Source organism: Lycorma delicatula, chromosome 12 (assembly GCF_047948215.1).
Source record: "Lycorma delicatula isolate Av1 chromosome 12, ASM4794821v1, whole genome shotgun sequence".
NCBI classification, from domain to species: Eukaryota; Metazoa; Arthropoda; class Insecta; order Hemiptera; family Fulgoridae; genus Lycorma; species Lycorma delicatula.
The window spans coordinates 41,762,506-41,773,520 of NC_134466.1; the positions used below are offsets into that span (position 1 = coordinate 41,762,506).

Genomic DNA, 11,015 nt, shown 5'->3' on the forward strand with positions numbered 1-11,015 from the left:
ATAGAACAGATTAAGTAAACCAGCTATGGTAAATTAATCTCCAATACTTATCCAGCTTTAATCAACATCAGTTTAATAATTATATAATAATAATTATTACAGTTATAAACTGAACAAAACATGTTTCACAAGTGTCAAGAACACCTTTGTAGCAAAATGACCGTAACAGTAGAACAAAGAACACAGCTAAAACGTTACAAGTCAGTTAATGAAAATATAAATTAATCATAAGCAATCTAAAATTAAATCACAACTCGAACAAACGCAATGTTTTCATATGGAATACCAAACAATTTTGTCTACATCTCAATTCAAGATGACATTTAGAGATGTAATATTTTGAACAGTTATGCAGACTTAAAGTTAAAATTAAACCACAAAACTACCAAAAAATTAAAAACTATTAAATATCAAACGGCATCCTTTCAAAATCATGAAATTACTTGTTCCACAGGATCTTTCATAGACAATTAACAACTCCTACTTCTTATTGGCTATTAGCAGACCTGGTAATGCTTTGCTATTGCTAGATTTGAGTATATATATATATAGATTAAATGAACACAATTGAAAGTTTCGTAAAAAATTAAAAAACTGAACATCGCACAACTTCGCGAAATTTAAACTTTCACTTTTTCCCTTTTCCCTGTGCATAAATCAGTCCAGTCGTTTTTTTAGTCTATAGCACACACACATACGAACATTGCCTTTTATACATATAGAAGAAGAAAGTCTGTTTGTATATTTGCTTGTTTCATAAATATCTTGACACCCATGCCGCATAGTGCGTATATTTTTGCAAAAAGTTTTCTTTTCATGTAACTAATATATATTCCGAATATGAGCCAAATCGGTTGAAAAATACAATTATTCTAAATATCACAACCCCAGCGCCACCTAGCAGGTCAAAACTAATTAAAAAAACTTCGCGGGTGAGCACACAACTCACCAAAATTTCATTGCAATCAAATGAATGGTATAGGAACGCATAAAAAAAATACAAACATTCATTTTCACACACATATATATATATATATATATTTAATGATCTTATATATATATATATATAAGATTGTTAATCATAATGTTAAAAAAGTTAAGACCCCAATTAAGTATATAATGAAATAATCTATTAGATCTATGTTGTGTTTGTTGCGTCTAATCTATCCAACATAGTATTCATTAGAATTAATGCAATTTAATCAACGTACTTCTGGGTTGGTATGTTTGTCAATGTATGTCCGCTAGTATTCTACAAGAAACTGGGATTTTTGATTTGAAAGCAACACAGTGACTTTCTTTTCCATAGAAATGCTGGCAAGTTTGTATTGCATAATAAGTTAATCGCTTTATTTTTCTTGAAAGTAAATAACGAGATTTTCAATAATAACAGATAATATTCTCAATAAACAGAGGGGGAATATGTTATAAATATTATAAACATTTGAGATCCAAACTAAATTAAAAAAAAAAAAAAAAAAACAGCAATTAATGATAAGTTGAATGACTTTATTATATTTGACAACGATTTAAGCTACTTTACCAAATAAAAAATATCAAATATAAACAGAATAACATTGTTAAAAATATCTGTATAGGGTGTAGTGCTTTATAGTAGGAAAACATGGGCCACAAGAAAAAGCAGGAAACAGAATCTCTTCATCTAAGTATAAATAGACAAACTAGGTTGGTGCTCATTTACATAGCCATTTAATTGTATTAATAAATGAGGTTCAGTTTATTTGGTAATAGAGTGATAACTAGTAAGAAGGTAAAAATAGAGAAAGAAAAGGATTGTAATATATAAAAAAGAAAAAGATAAATGAGAGTTAAATATGTTGAAATTAAAATATTAGAATGTAAAGAATGGAACAAAAAACAGCATCAAAACAATCAAATTAATGACAACTTAAAACTGTTTTAATTAAATTCTGGATATACATACAATACATTTTATTCAGTAAAATTACTAAGCTGGGAAAAATTGAACAAGAGTGCTCAAGGTTAATTAAAATAAAGTGAACTCACTTTAAAATTTAAAGGATGCAGGACAGAATCCTACTGAGACTGGTCAGAACTAGTAGCCCGATGTATGATGTTCTTATACCACCACCCACTCAGGTGAATGTATTTAATTGGTTTAAAAGCTTTAAAGACAAGCAACTTAAGTCTTATGTTTTATAATAAACTGTACAACTTTACTTGCACTACAAGTTTCTCATAAACAAAGAGTTTTTTATCTTCTATTTGTTTTGTAAACACACACACACACCACAAATTTATTTTAAAACTCAAGAAAACTTAAAGCTTGTACATAGGGAAATACTGTAGCACAAAAAAATGCCATACTTCCCTAGAAAGAGAAACTGAAACCCAGAATGAATTATTGTTTTGCTACAGAAGTTGGCAATTATTTTAATAACTATTTCACTTTATTAAACAGTATACTTTTACCTGTTGCATAATTATTTTCCTAGAAAGTATGTTTTATATATGAAATTTTTTTCAGCTATTAGTATAAATTGCGAACAGTAAAGCAAATGTGTGAGAAAACCAAAAATAAATATAAAAGTTAATACACTATTTTTTTTTTTTTTTTTAATTTACCCCAAATCGTAATGAAAAAGAGTTGGTTTTATTCACTCGATTAATTTTAATGGATAAATGCTTATTAAAAAAATTCATACGTAATATTATATACATTTATTATATAAAACCCAAGAGATACGATTTAACAGTTCCGGAATCTTACAAACATATTAAAGAAAATACTTGCACTTGAAATGGTTACTAGAACAATAATTAACAGCAACATTAAGTAATAAAATAACACAATGCAAATTACATAAACAAACATGTTTATATAATTACATGTTTGCAACACACACATATGATAAATAGGCTGTAAAGTTTGATTACTTTGTTTTTAATTACCTGAATAATTAAATAAATGTTTTCATTCTATAAAAAATTCTACAAGCAACTATTTATACTGCAACATATATATAACAAAAAAAAATTATTATGATTATACGCAACCAATAATTAATGTTGGATGCACCAATGGGGGAGAGAAAAATTGGACCAGATCACCTTCAACCTAAAATACTTTAAGTAAAAATAAACAAAACAGTTTAGGCCTATTAAAAAAAATTAATAAAAAAATTATACTTTAAGGAAAAGACAATATATATGGATTAGCCTATAAGATTCACAAAAATACCTCAAAAGGAAGAAAAAAGATACTGGATATTTATATATATGTACACCTCTCAGAAAGAAAAAAATAAAATAGGCACATACTGAACACATCCACCAATACAATACTCCACATTTACGTAATCAAAACTGCTCCAATAAAGTTTTACATTAGGTAAATAAGCAGGTTTTACATTAAGTAAGTTTTACACAGGAATATAATAAAAGAAAGAATACGTATAGGAGGATGAAAAATAAGGTGCATAATGTTGGCTGATATGGTAATTATAGCTGATGGTGCAAACATGCTTCAAAGATTGGTAACAGCTCTGGAGGAAGGATTAAAGAGTAATGAATGTAAATAAATATATGAAAACTAAAGTAATTGAGATAAACAACAAAGAGAATTTAGCGGTAAGGTTAAGTGAAGGAATAAGAGAAAAAGTAAAAAGACTACAGATAAATTTGACTACTGCAGAGTGAGATCTGGAAAATTGCAATGGAAATGCACTTTGGTTGACCTGATCATTGCGGGAATGAAGCATGGATAAGTATGAGGAGGAGGCTTTTGAGATGCAGATATACAGAAGGATAGAGAATATAAAATGGATGGACAGTGAGAATGAGGAAGTAATGACCAGGATTAAAGAAAAAAGAGTAATTACGCAAGATGTAGACAAAAGGAAAGGAAACTGGTTAAGATGTGTGATTAGAGGAAGTGGAATCGAGACAATCACATTGAAAGTGTCAATAGGAGAAAGGAAGCAAGGAAGTGGAAGGATAAAACTAATAGAAGAGAGTAAGAATGGAAACTACAGGAAGACAAAGGAGAAGGCTTGGGACAGATGTGAGTGGAGACAGCAATGGTGTACGGAATTGTTCATCAGATGATATAATTTGTCAAATGATATCTGACATTTGATATAAGATGTAAAAAAATAGGAATCCCATAGCAAGTGTTTACCAAACTTCATCTGAAATTTCAGTCAAACTGAAGAAAAATCCAGTAAATCTTGATTAATAAACTTTTAATATTATTTTTCTATTGACAAGTCTTTTTTCCCTCAAGAAAATTGACAAATCTTCTACATAAGTTATTGCATACATATTATGTACTTGTACACAATCTTAAAACATTGCAGAAAAAATGTTGAAGTAATAAAATGTTTGTCATAAAGCAGAAAAATAATATTAGGCATTTATGGATACTTAAAAAGAATGGAGGATAACAGATTAACAAACAAATTTTTAATTATCTTTATAACTCACATAAATAGTTTAAAGAAAAATAAATAGATCTAAAAAATTATATATCAAAGAGGTTTTGGTCCGAAATATTTTCAGAAATAAAGTAAAATATTTCAAGAGATTTTTGAAAAAAAAAAACAACAGGAAAGAAAAAAAATGTTCCCCAGGAGAGAGGGCAAGAGAGATGAAGTTAGTCAAAGAATGAAAGAGTAATGGCAGAAAAGGAAACAAAGAACCTAAAATTATTTTTTAATGTGATCCATGGATGGTCCAGAAGAAAAAAAAGTTGGTCATTTATAACGTACCCACCGGGTTGGTATAGTGGTGAACGTCTTCCCAAATCAGCTGATTTGGAAGTTGAGAGTTCCACGTTCAAGTCCTAGTAAAGCCAATTATTTTTACACGGATTTGAATACTAGATTGTGGATACCGGTGTTCTTTGGTGGTTGGGTTTCAATTAACCACACATCTCAGGAATGGTCGAACTGAGAATGTACAAGACTACACTTCATTTACACTTGTACACATCATCCTCATTCATCCTCTGAAGAATTATCTAAACGGTAGTTACCAGAGGCTAAACAGGAAAAGAAAAGGAAGGTCATTTATAACGTATAACACCAAATTTCTTGTAATCCAGTTATTTGTCAACTTTCTTAAAATCCAGTTATTTAAAAAAAAAAAATTAAAATTTGAATGCTTAAAAATAACATCTCATAAATATTGTCAGATAATTTATTATTGAATAAAATTAGTACTTGTTATCAGTTCATTATAATACAAAACAATGAAACAGAAAAGGTATTAATCTGGCAAGAATTTTTAATATCTCAGTAATTATTTAACTTATTACAATAAATGAGAAATCAGTTTCTTATGCAGTAAATATCCAAATTTTTTGTCATATATTATTTTTTTTTGTAAATATATATTATATTAAAGATTTTTAATGGGCTGTCATTTTGAAAATAATAATCTTTTTTCTTATTGTATTCAAGATCGAGAACAAAACAATCATTTCCCACAGTTTGGCATGAACTTTTATAGTATCCGGTATATACAAAATAAAATCAACAATACTTAAAATATTTAAACATTCAAATAAATAAATAATGATAGCAACATTTAAAATAAACAAATTCAGTTCAAATCGTCCCATACAGAGCAGAAATATATAGAATATGTAATGTATTATTTCAAATAAAAAACAGTATATTAATTAGTTTTTGACAGCTGTGAATCAAGCAATTAATATCCAATAGATAAATATTAATGGTTGTGGTACTTACGTATTAACGCCACTGCAGCTACAGCTTTATTTAAAAACAAAGTAGTCAATCGGATTTGGTGGAAAATGGGCCGATATAGAGTTTAACATAGATTCAAAACAGTCTCTTTATTAATTTTAATAAATGATAACCCATAAATAACCATATTTATATTTATTTATTTTATAAATATAATTTAACCAAACTTAACCTACGGTCGCTAACCTTGACTAATTAATAGGAGTGTTTTGATTATTTAAATAATAAATAATTGCAATAATTACTGAATTTATTAAATAAATACTCAAAAAATTACGGTGTTAATTAGTCAAGGTTAGCGAGTGAAGCGAGCGTAGGTTAAGTTTGGTTAAATTATATTTATAAAATAAATAAATATAAATAAACATTTATTAAAATTAATAAAAAGAATGGTCATTTTCCACCGAAATCCGATTGACTACTTTGTTTTTATTTTAAATAAAGCTGTAGCTGCGGTGGCGTTAATACATTAAGTACCATGGTTGTTGCTTTTCTAGAAAAAAACATGATGCTCATAATGTTTAAAATAGTTAAACTGAAGCAGAGTACCATTTGATATGTTTTGTCTTAATGTGTTATTGATGGAATGTTTTTGAGCAAACAACATACTCTCATTGGCAAATTTCCAAATAAAGAAAATTTACTACAGCCATGGATCATCATCATTTTCATTTTTAGTAAATCTGATTACAAGTACATGGAACATTTTCTATTAACTTTTTCAGTTTTTCATGCCTGAAACTTGAACATTCGTTTCCATTAATCTACATTGATGGCTTGGCCACTAACCAATACTGATAAAAAAGAAAATTAGAAAGTAAATGAAAACAACAATAATGACAAGAGTGTCATGTTTCTACTCACTAAATGGCAGACTGAATAAAGTATGACAGTAACGAGAAGTCATCAATCTAATAAGCAAGTTTTTAATGTGGTCATATCAAATATCATTTATAGTTTTATTGCTGGAAGGAGATAATTCATTTTGTATTTTTAATTTTGTCTTTTCTTTAAAACTGATTGATTTTTATACATACATATTCTTTTAAATACAAAAAAAAAAAATTTAATAATATTTCTATACAAATTTAAATTCAAATATTTAGCAGCTTTTCAAAAATTGGGTCATGATCAAAGTCTGAAGAACACTGACATACCAAGAACAGGTAATAAAAATGATACAGAGCTAAAATACATTATATTTTTAATGAAAATTAACTGATAAATCACTCACTTTTACATGACTGTCCAAATAGAGTGTAATATATTTAGGGTGTATGTTTGTATTTATGTATTATGTTTGTTCCACTATAGGAGCTCAATACCTGAACCAAATTAGATGTATGACCCCACATTGGAATCCTTACATTACCAGGAGTGTCATGGGCTATATAAATATATAATAAGTACATATGTAGTAGAGATTTGCTGGTGGAAGCAAAAACGAGTTGAATTAATGAACTATGAGCCTATCACCTGAATTTTAACTGAATGATTCAAATCAGTCGAATGAATAATATTAAAAAAATAATAGAATTAAATTTACATTAAATAAAATAATATTAAATGAATAATAATCTGTTTAATAATAATGGGCTTCCTGTGGGGAACTGCGTGAGGCTAGAGTTGTGAGGTGATGCGAGTACCTCGTGCAAGGCTAGACCAATCGTCACCATCAACTGGTAACAAACGGGGTGCCCCTGGGGTACTGTTTTGGGAGGTGCAATGAAGTGCTCTTATAATATTGTCTGATTTTCAAAATTCAAATGTAGTGTTTGTTAGTAGGTTAACTTAGTTAGTAGGCTAACTTTTGCATGCATCAGGTACACTCCCAATCTTAACAAATCACAGTTATTCAGAAATGTTGTTATATCATCACAACCAATCTTCTGATTTTCAAAATTCAAATGGGTATTTGCTAGTATAATACAAACTCATAATGGGATGGAACCAAACCAGAACAAAATGTGCAATGTTTTTTTTTTTCAACAGTCATGTTTTTTAATATTTATCTGTTGTTTAAATATGTACCTACAACACCAGTGTGTATAATTATTGCACTAAAATTTGAACATGATGTATTCTTTTTTTTTTTTGTAAATCTTGAAAAAAAAAGTTTGATAATATATAATGGTGTAGAATGTTTAAAATTTCAAGAAAAATAAGACTGAGGCATTGAAGTATTATTTTTTATGTTCAAAAATAGAAAGGAAAGCCGCAGTGCAGAAAGAAGCAAGATAAATATGTAACTAGTCATTTTTTATTTTATAATTTGAACATGAAAGTAATGAATTAAGAAGTTAAAGCTTTATTTTTTGATACGGTCATTGACATAAAAACTTTTATCCCTTAGAAGTAATACAGTGATACGGTAACAAGTAACAGAAATTCAACTTGAAAGTAAATAAAAGTAATTAAATGAAACAGAAAGTATAATATAACCAAATGTTAAAATTCTATATAGAATCCTGTGTGATATATTCTGTTATATAACAGAATATCACACACAAGTCACAAAATTTTATAATTCAGATAGTAACATTACAAAGGCGGGATCAAATAAGAAAGATTTCAAAGTCATCCAGGGATAGGCAAGGAGTGTTTGTATATAAAAGTTAGCTGGAAACAAGCACATTTGAAAGTTAAAAACGCATCCTTAAAAATATTTGTGTGAAGTTAATCCTTTAGGGCAACAAAATGACAGAAGAGAAGCCACAAAAATAATTGGTGGTTTTTTAAAAATATATATTTGTAAAATGGATAAAAGTAGATTAAAGTATTTTAAGAAAAATTTAAGTGAATACAGAACATTTTTGATAAATCTTTTAAAAACAAAGGCAATGCTGATCATAATATATTAAGGTAAAGCAGGGTTAATAAATTATTTTTTACAAGGAAAAAAATAATAAAAGAAGAAAAATATAAGAATGTATAACAAAACAGATAAAAGAAAACACAGAGATATGTTGATACTAAAAGGTTGGTAGAGATTAGAAAGTAATGAAGTTCATCAAACTAGTCAAGCAACTACAGCAAGTAAATAAAACAAAATTTACTTATGTTACATTATTCACTTTTAAATAAAATAAAAAAATTCAATATTTGTATCTAAAAATGTATAAATAAATGAAAAACCCATTAATTAAATGAAAAGTAAAAGTACTGGTAAAAAGGGAATAGATCTAGGAATCAATTATTATATTCACAATTTTATTCAATAACATGTAGTTTTTTATAAAATTCTTCTTTAGTAAAATATCTTATCTCTACATGAAGTTATTTTCTTATATAGTTAAGAACTTAATCCAATAAATTAATAAATAATAATTTAGAAAATTCATGTTAATATTGTAGACCTAACACGCCATTAATATATTACTTATGTTATGGTTTGTAAGTTTAGGGACTATTCCTGAAATATTTCAGTCATTAGAATTCAAATTAAAAACTATTAACAACTTACAGACCATTAGTTCTACATAACTACAAATAGTTGAAATTTAACGAATTTAAAAATATTATTTGTTAATTTTTGGTAAATTTTATTAAGTTTTAAAAAAAAAAATCATTTTAATTTACATTTTTTATTCAATATATGATAACACCTAAAAAAAATCTCCATGAAAACATGCCATTTGCAAAATTATACAGTCAAGAAATCCATCACCATGATAATTGAAGACAAGGAATGCATAGAAACAAGAGATGCTACAGAACAAGTCTAAGGTTGTCAACAATGATATGAGCCTGTACAGTTACAGTATTAAATACAATCCAATACTACATAATGATGATGACAAAACATAAATAAAAATATATATTTTCATATCATCTGTAGACAAGGTAATTTTTATAAAATATTCCACTTAAATTACCTGGAAAAACTTACAAGACCATAAGAGAAATATAGGCCAACCTTTATAAAATATAAAACATCAATATGCAAGATTAAAACCATTCCAAAGTTTTTCATCATAAAAAAAAAATTATTCAAATTAATACTACTTCTTTTAGTAAAAAATAATTCAAAAAAGGTCTATTTTATAGCAATACGCATAACATGATGGAATTTGTAGATTTAATTTCAAAACAACTCTCATTTAGCAAAAACTTGAAATTTTTAAAGTTAACATTCATCACGTTGGGTATTTTAATACTTTACACATGAATGAGTTACTAGTCCTAAATGCACATCTTAAAACTCTAATGCAGATTAGACATTCATAAATATTAAAAACTATTTTTTCGTGATTAAATATTTGTAAACCATTAATGAGAGTGACAAAAAAATTTTTGTAGTATACATTACACATATAATTGAACCGTATTGTATAGCACATTGCCAACCGAACTGTAAAATGTACGTCATGGAACATTATGTAAACTAAATATATTGATATCCAATATTCAACCAGACCATCGTGTAAGTTATAAATTTCTAAAATAAGATTAGCAAATTAAAATTTACTACACGAATTAACGTACGATCATTCAGGGTGCACCATGAAATACATGCTGTCTCAGCGCGCCATATTTGAGCACATATCAATGATACCCATTTTAATTATTTTCCAACAGAACTTGTTTTAAGCCGGTGTTTAAAAATAGGCCAACGAACGGTACTGTTAAGGTAGGTGTGGTTCAGTCACGGTTAGGGGAACACCCCCATAACCAACCGGCTTTCTACATTCGCAAGAAGTTACAAACTTATACAAAATATATTTTTCAAATAGCAATTATCATTTACCTTTATTCCTATAGAGTTCTCTGGTAAACAAACAATATTTAACTACTATACATCACCGAATTAATACTTTATTTACGATAAATCGTTTTCGCACCGCCATATTTCACAAGCACTAACCAATCTCAGGGCTGCCATCTTTACATCATGCGTACCTAATTGTTTGAAATCAAGTAAATAAAACACAAAATAGTAGTATAAAAGTATATTTTAAAGATGATTCATTATCACAAATAAAATTGCAGGAAATGATAATTTATTCAATTCTTTTCATTGATGTATTAAGTACATTACAATAATTAAAGGATAATTTAGATAATAAAATGTTATTATTCATCCTCTCAATTCTTCCTTGAACTAAGTCAGGATTCTTACTTTTTATATTGTGTAATGATAAAAATTCTCAGTCAAGTGCATTCAAAGTAGAACAGACAATTAATTTTAAACGTATCAATAAAACAGCTGATTTCTGATAACTGTCACGTCATAGACATTACGTAATCGACAGGAATATTAAA

The 11,015-nt window shown here is 27.6% G+C and overlaps 1 protein-coding gene across 1 annotated transcript in view; it reads right to left on the bottom strand.

Moving 5' to 3' along the window:
- Positions 1-10,622, bottom strand: part of LOC142332731 (very long chain fatty acid elongase AAEL008004-like) — a 271,686-nt gene extending 261,064 nt beyond the window's left edge. Inside the window, exon 1 of the mRNA XM_075379328.1 lies at positions 10,501-10,622. The gene's annotated coding sequence lies outside the window, so the exon portion shown is untranslated. The remainder of the gene's footprint in view (positions 1-10,500) is intronic.
- Positions 10,623-11,015: the final 393 nt, after the last annotated feature.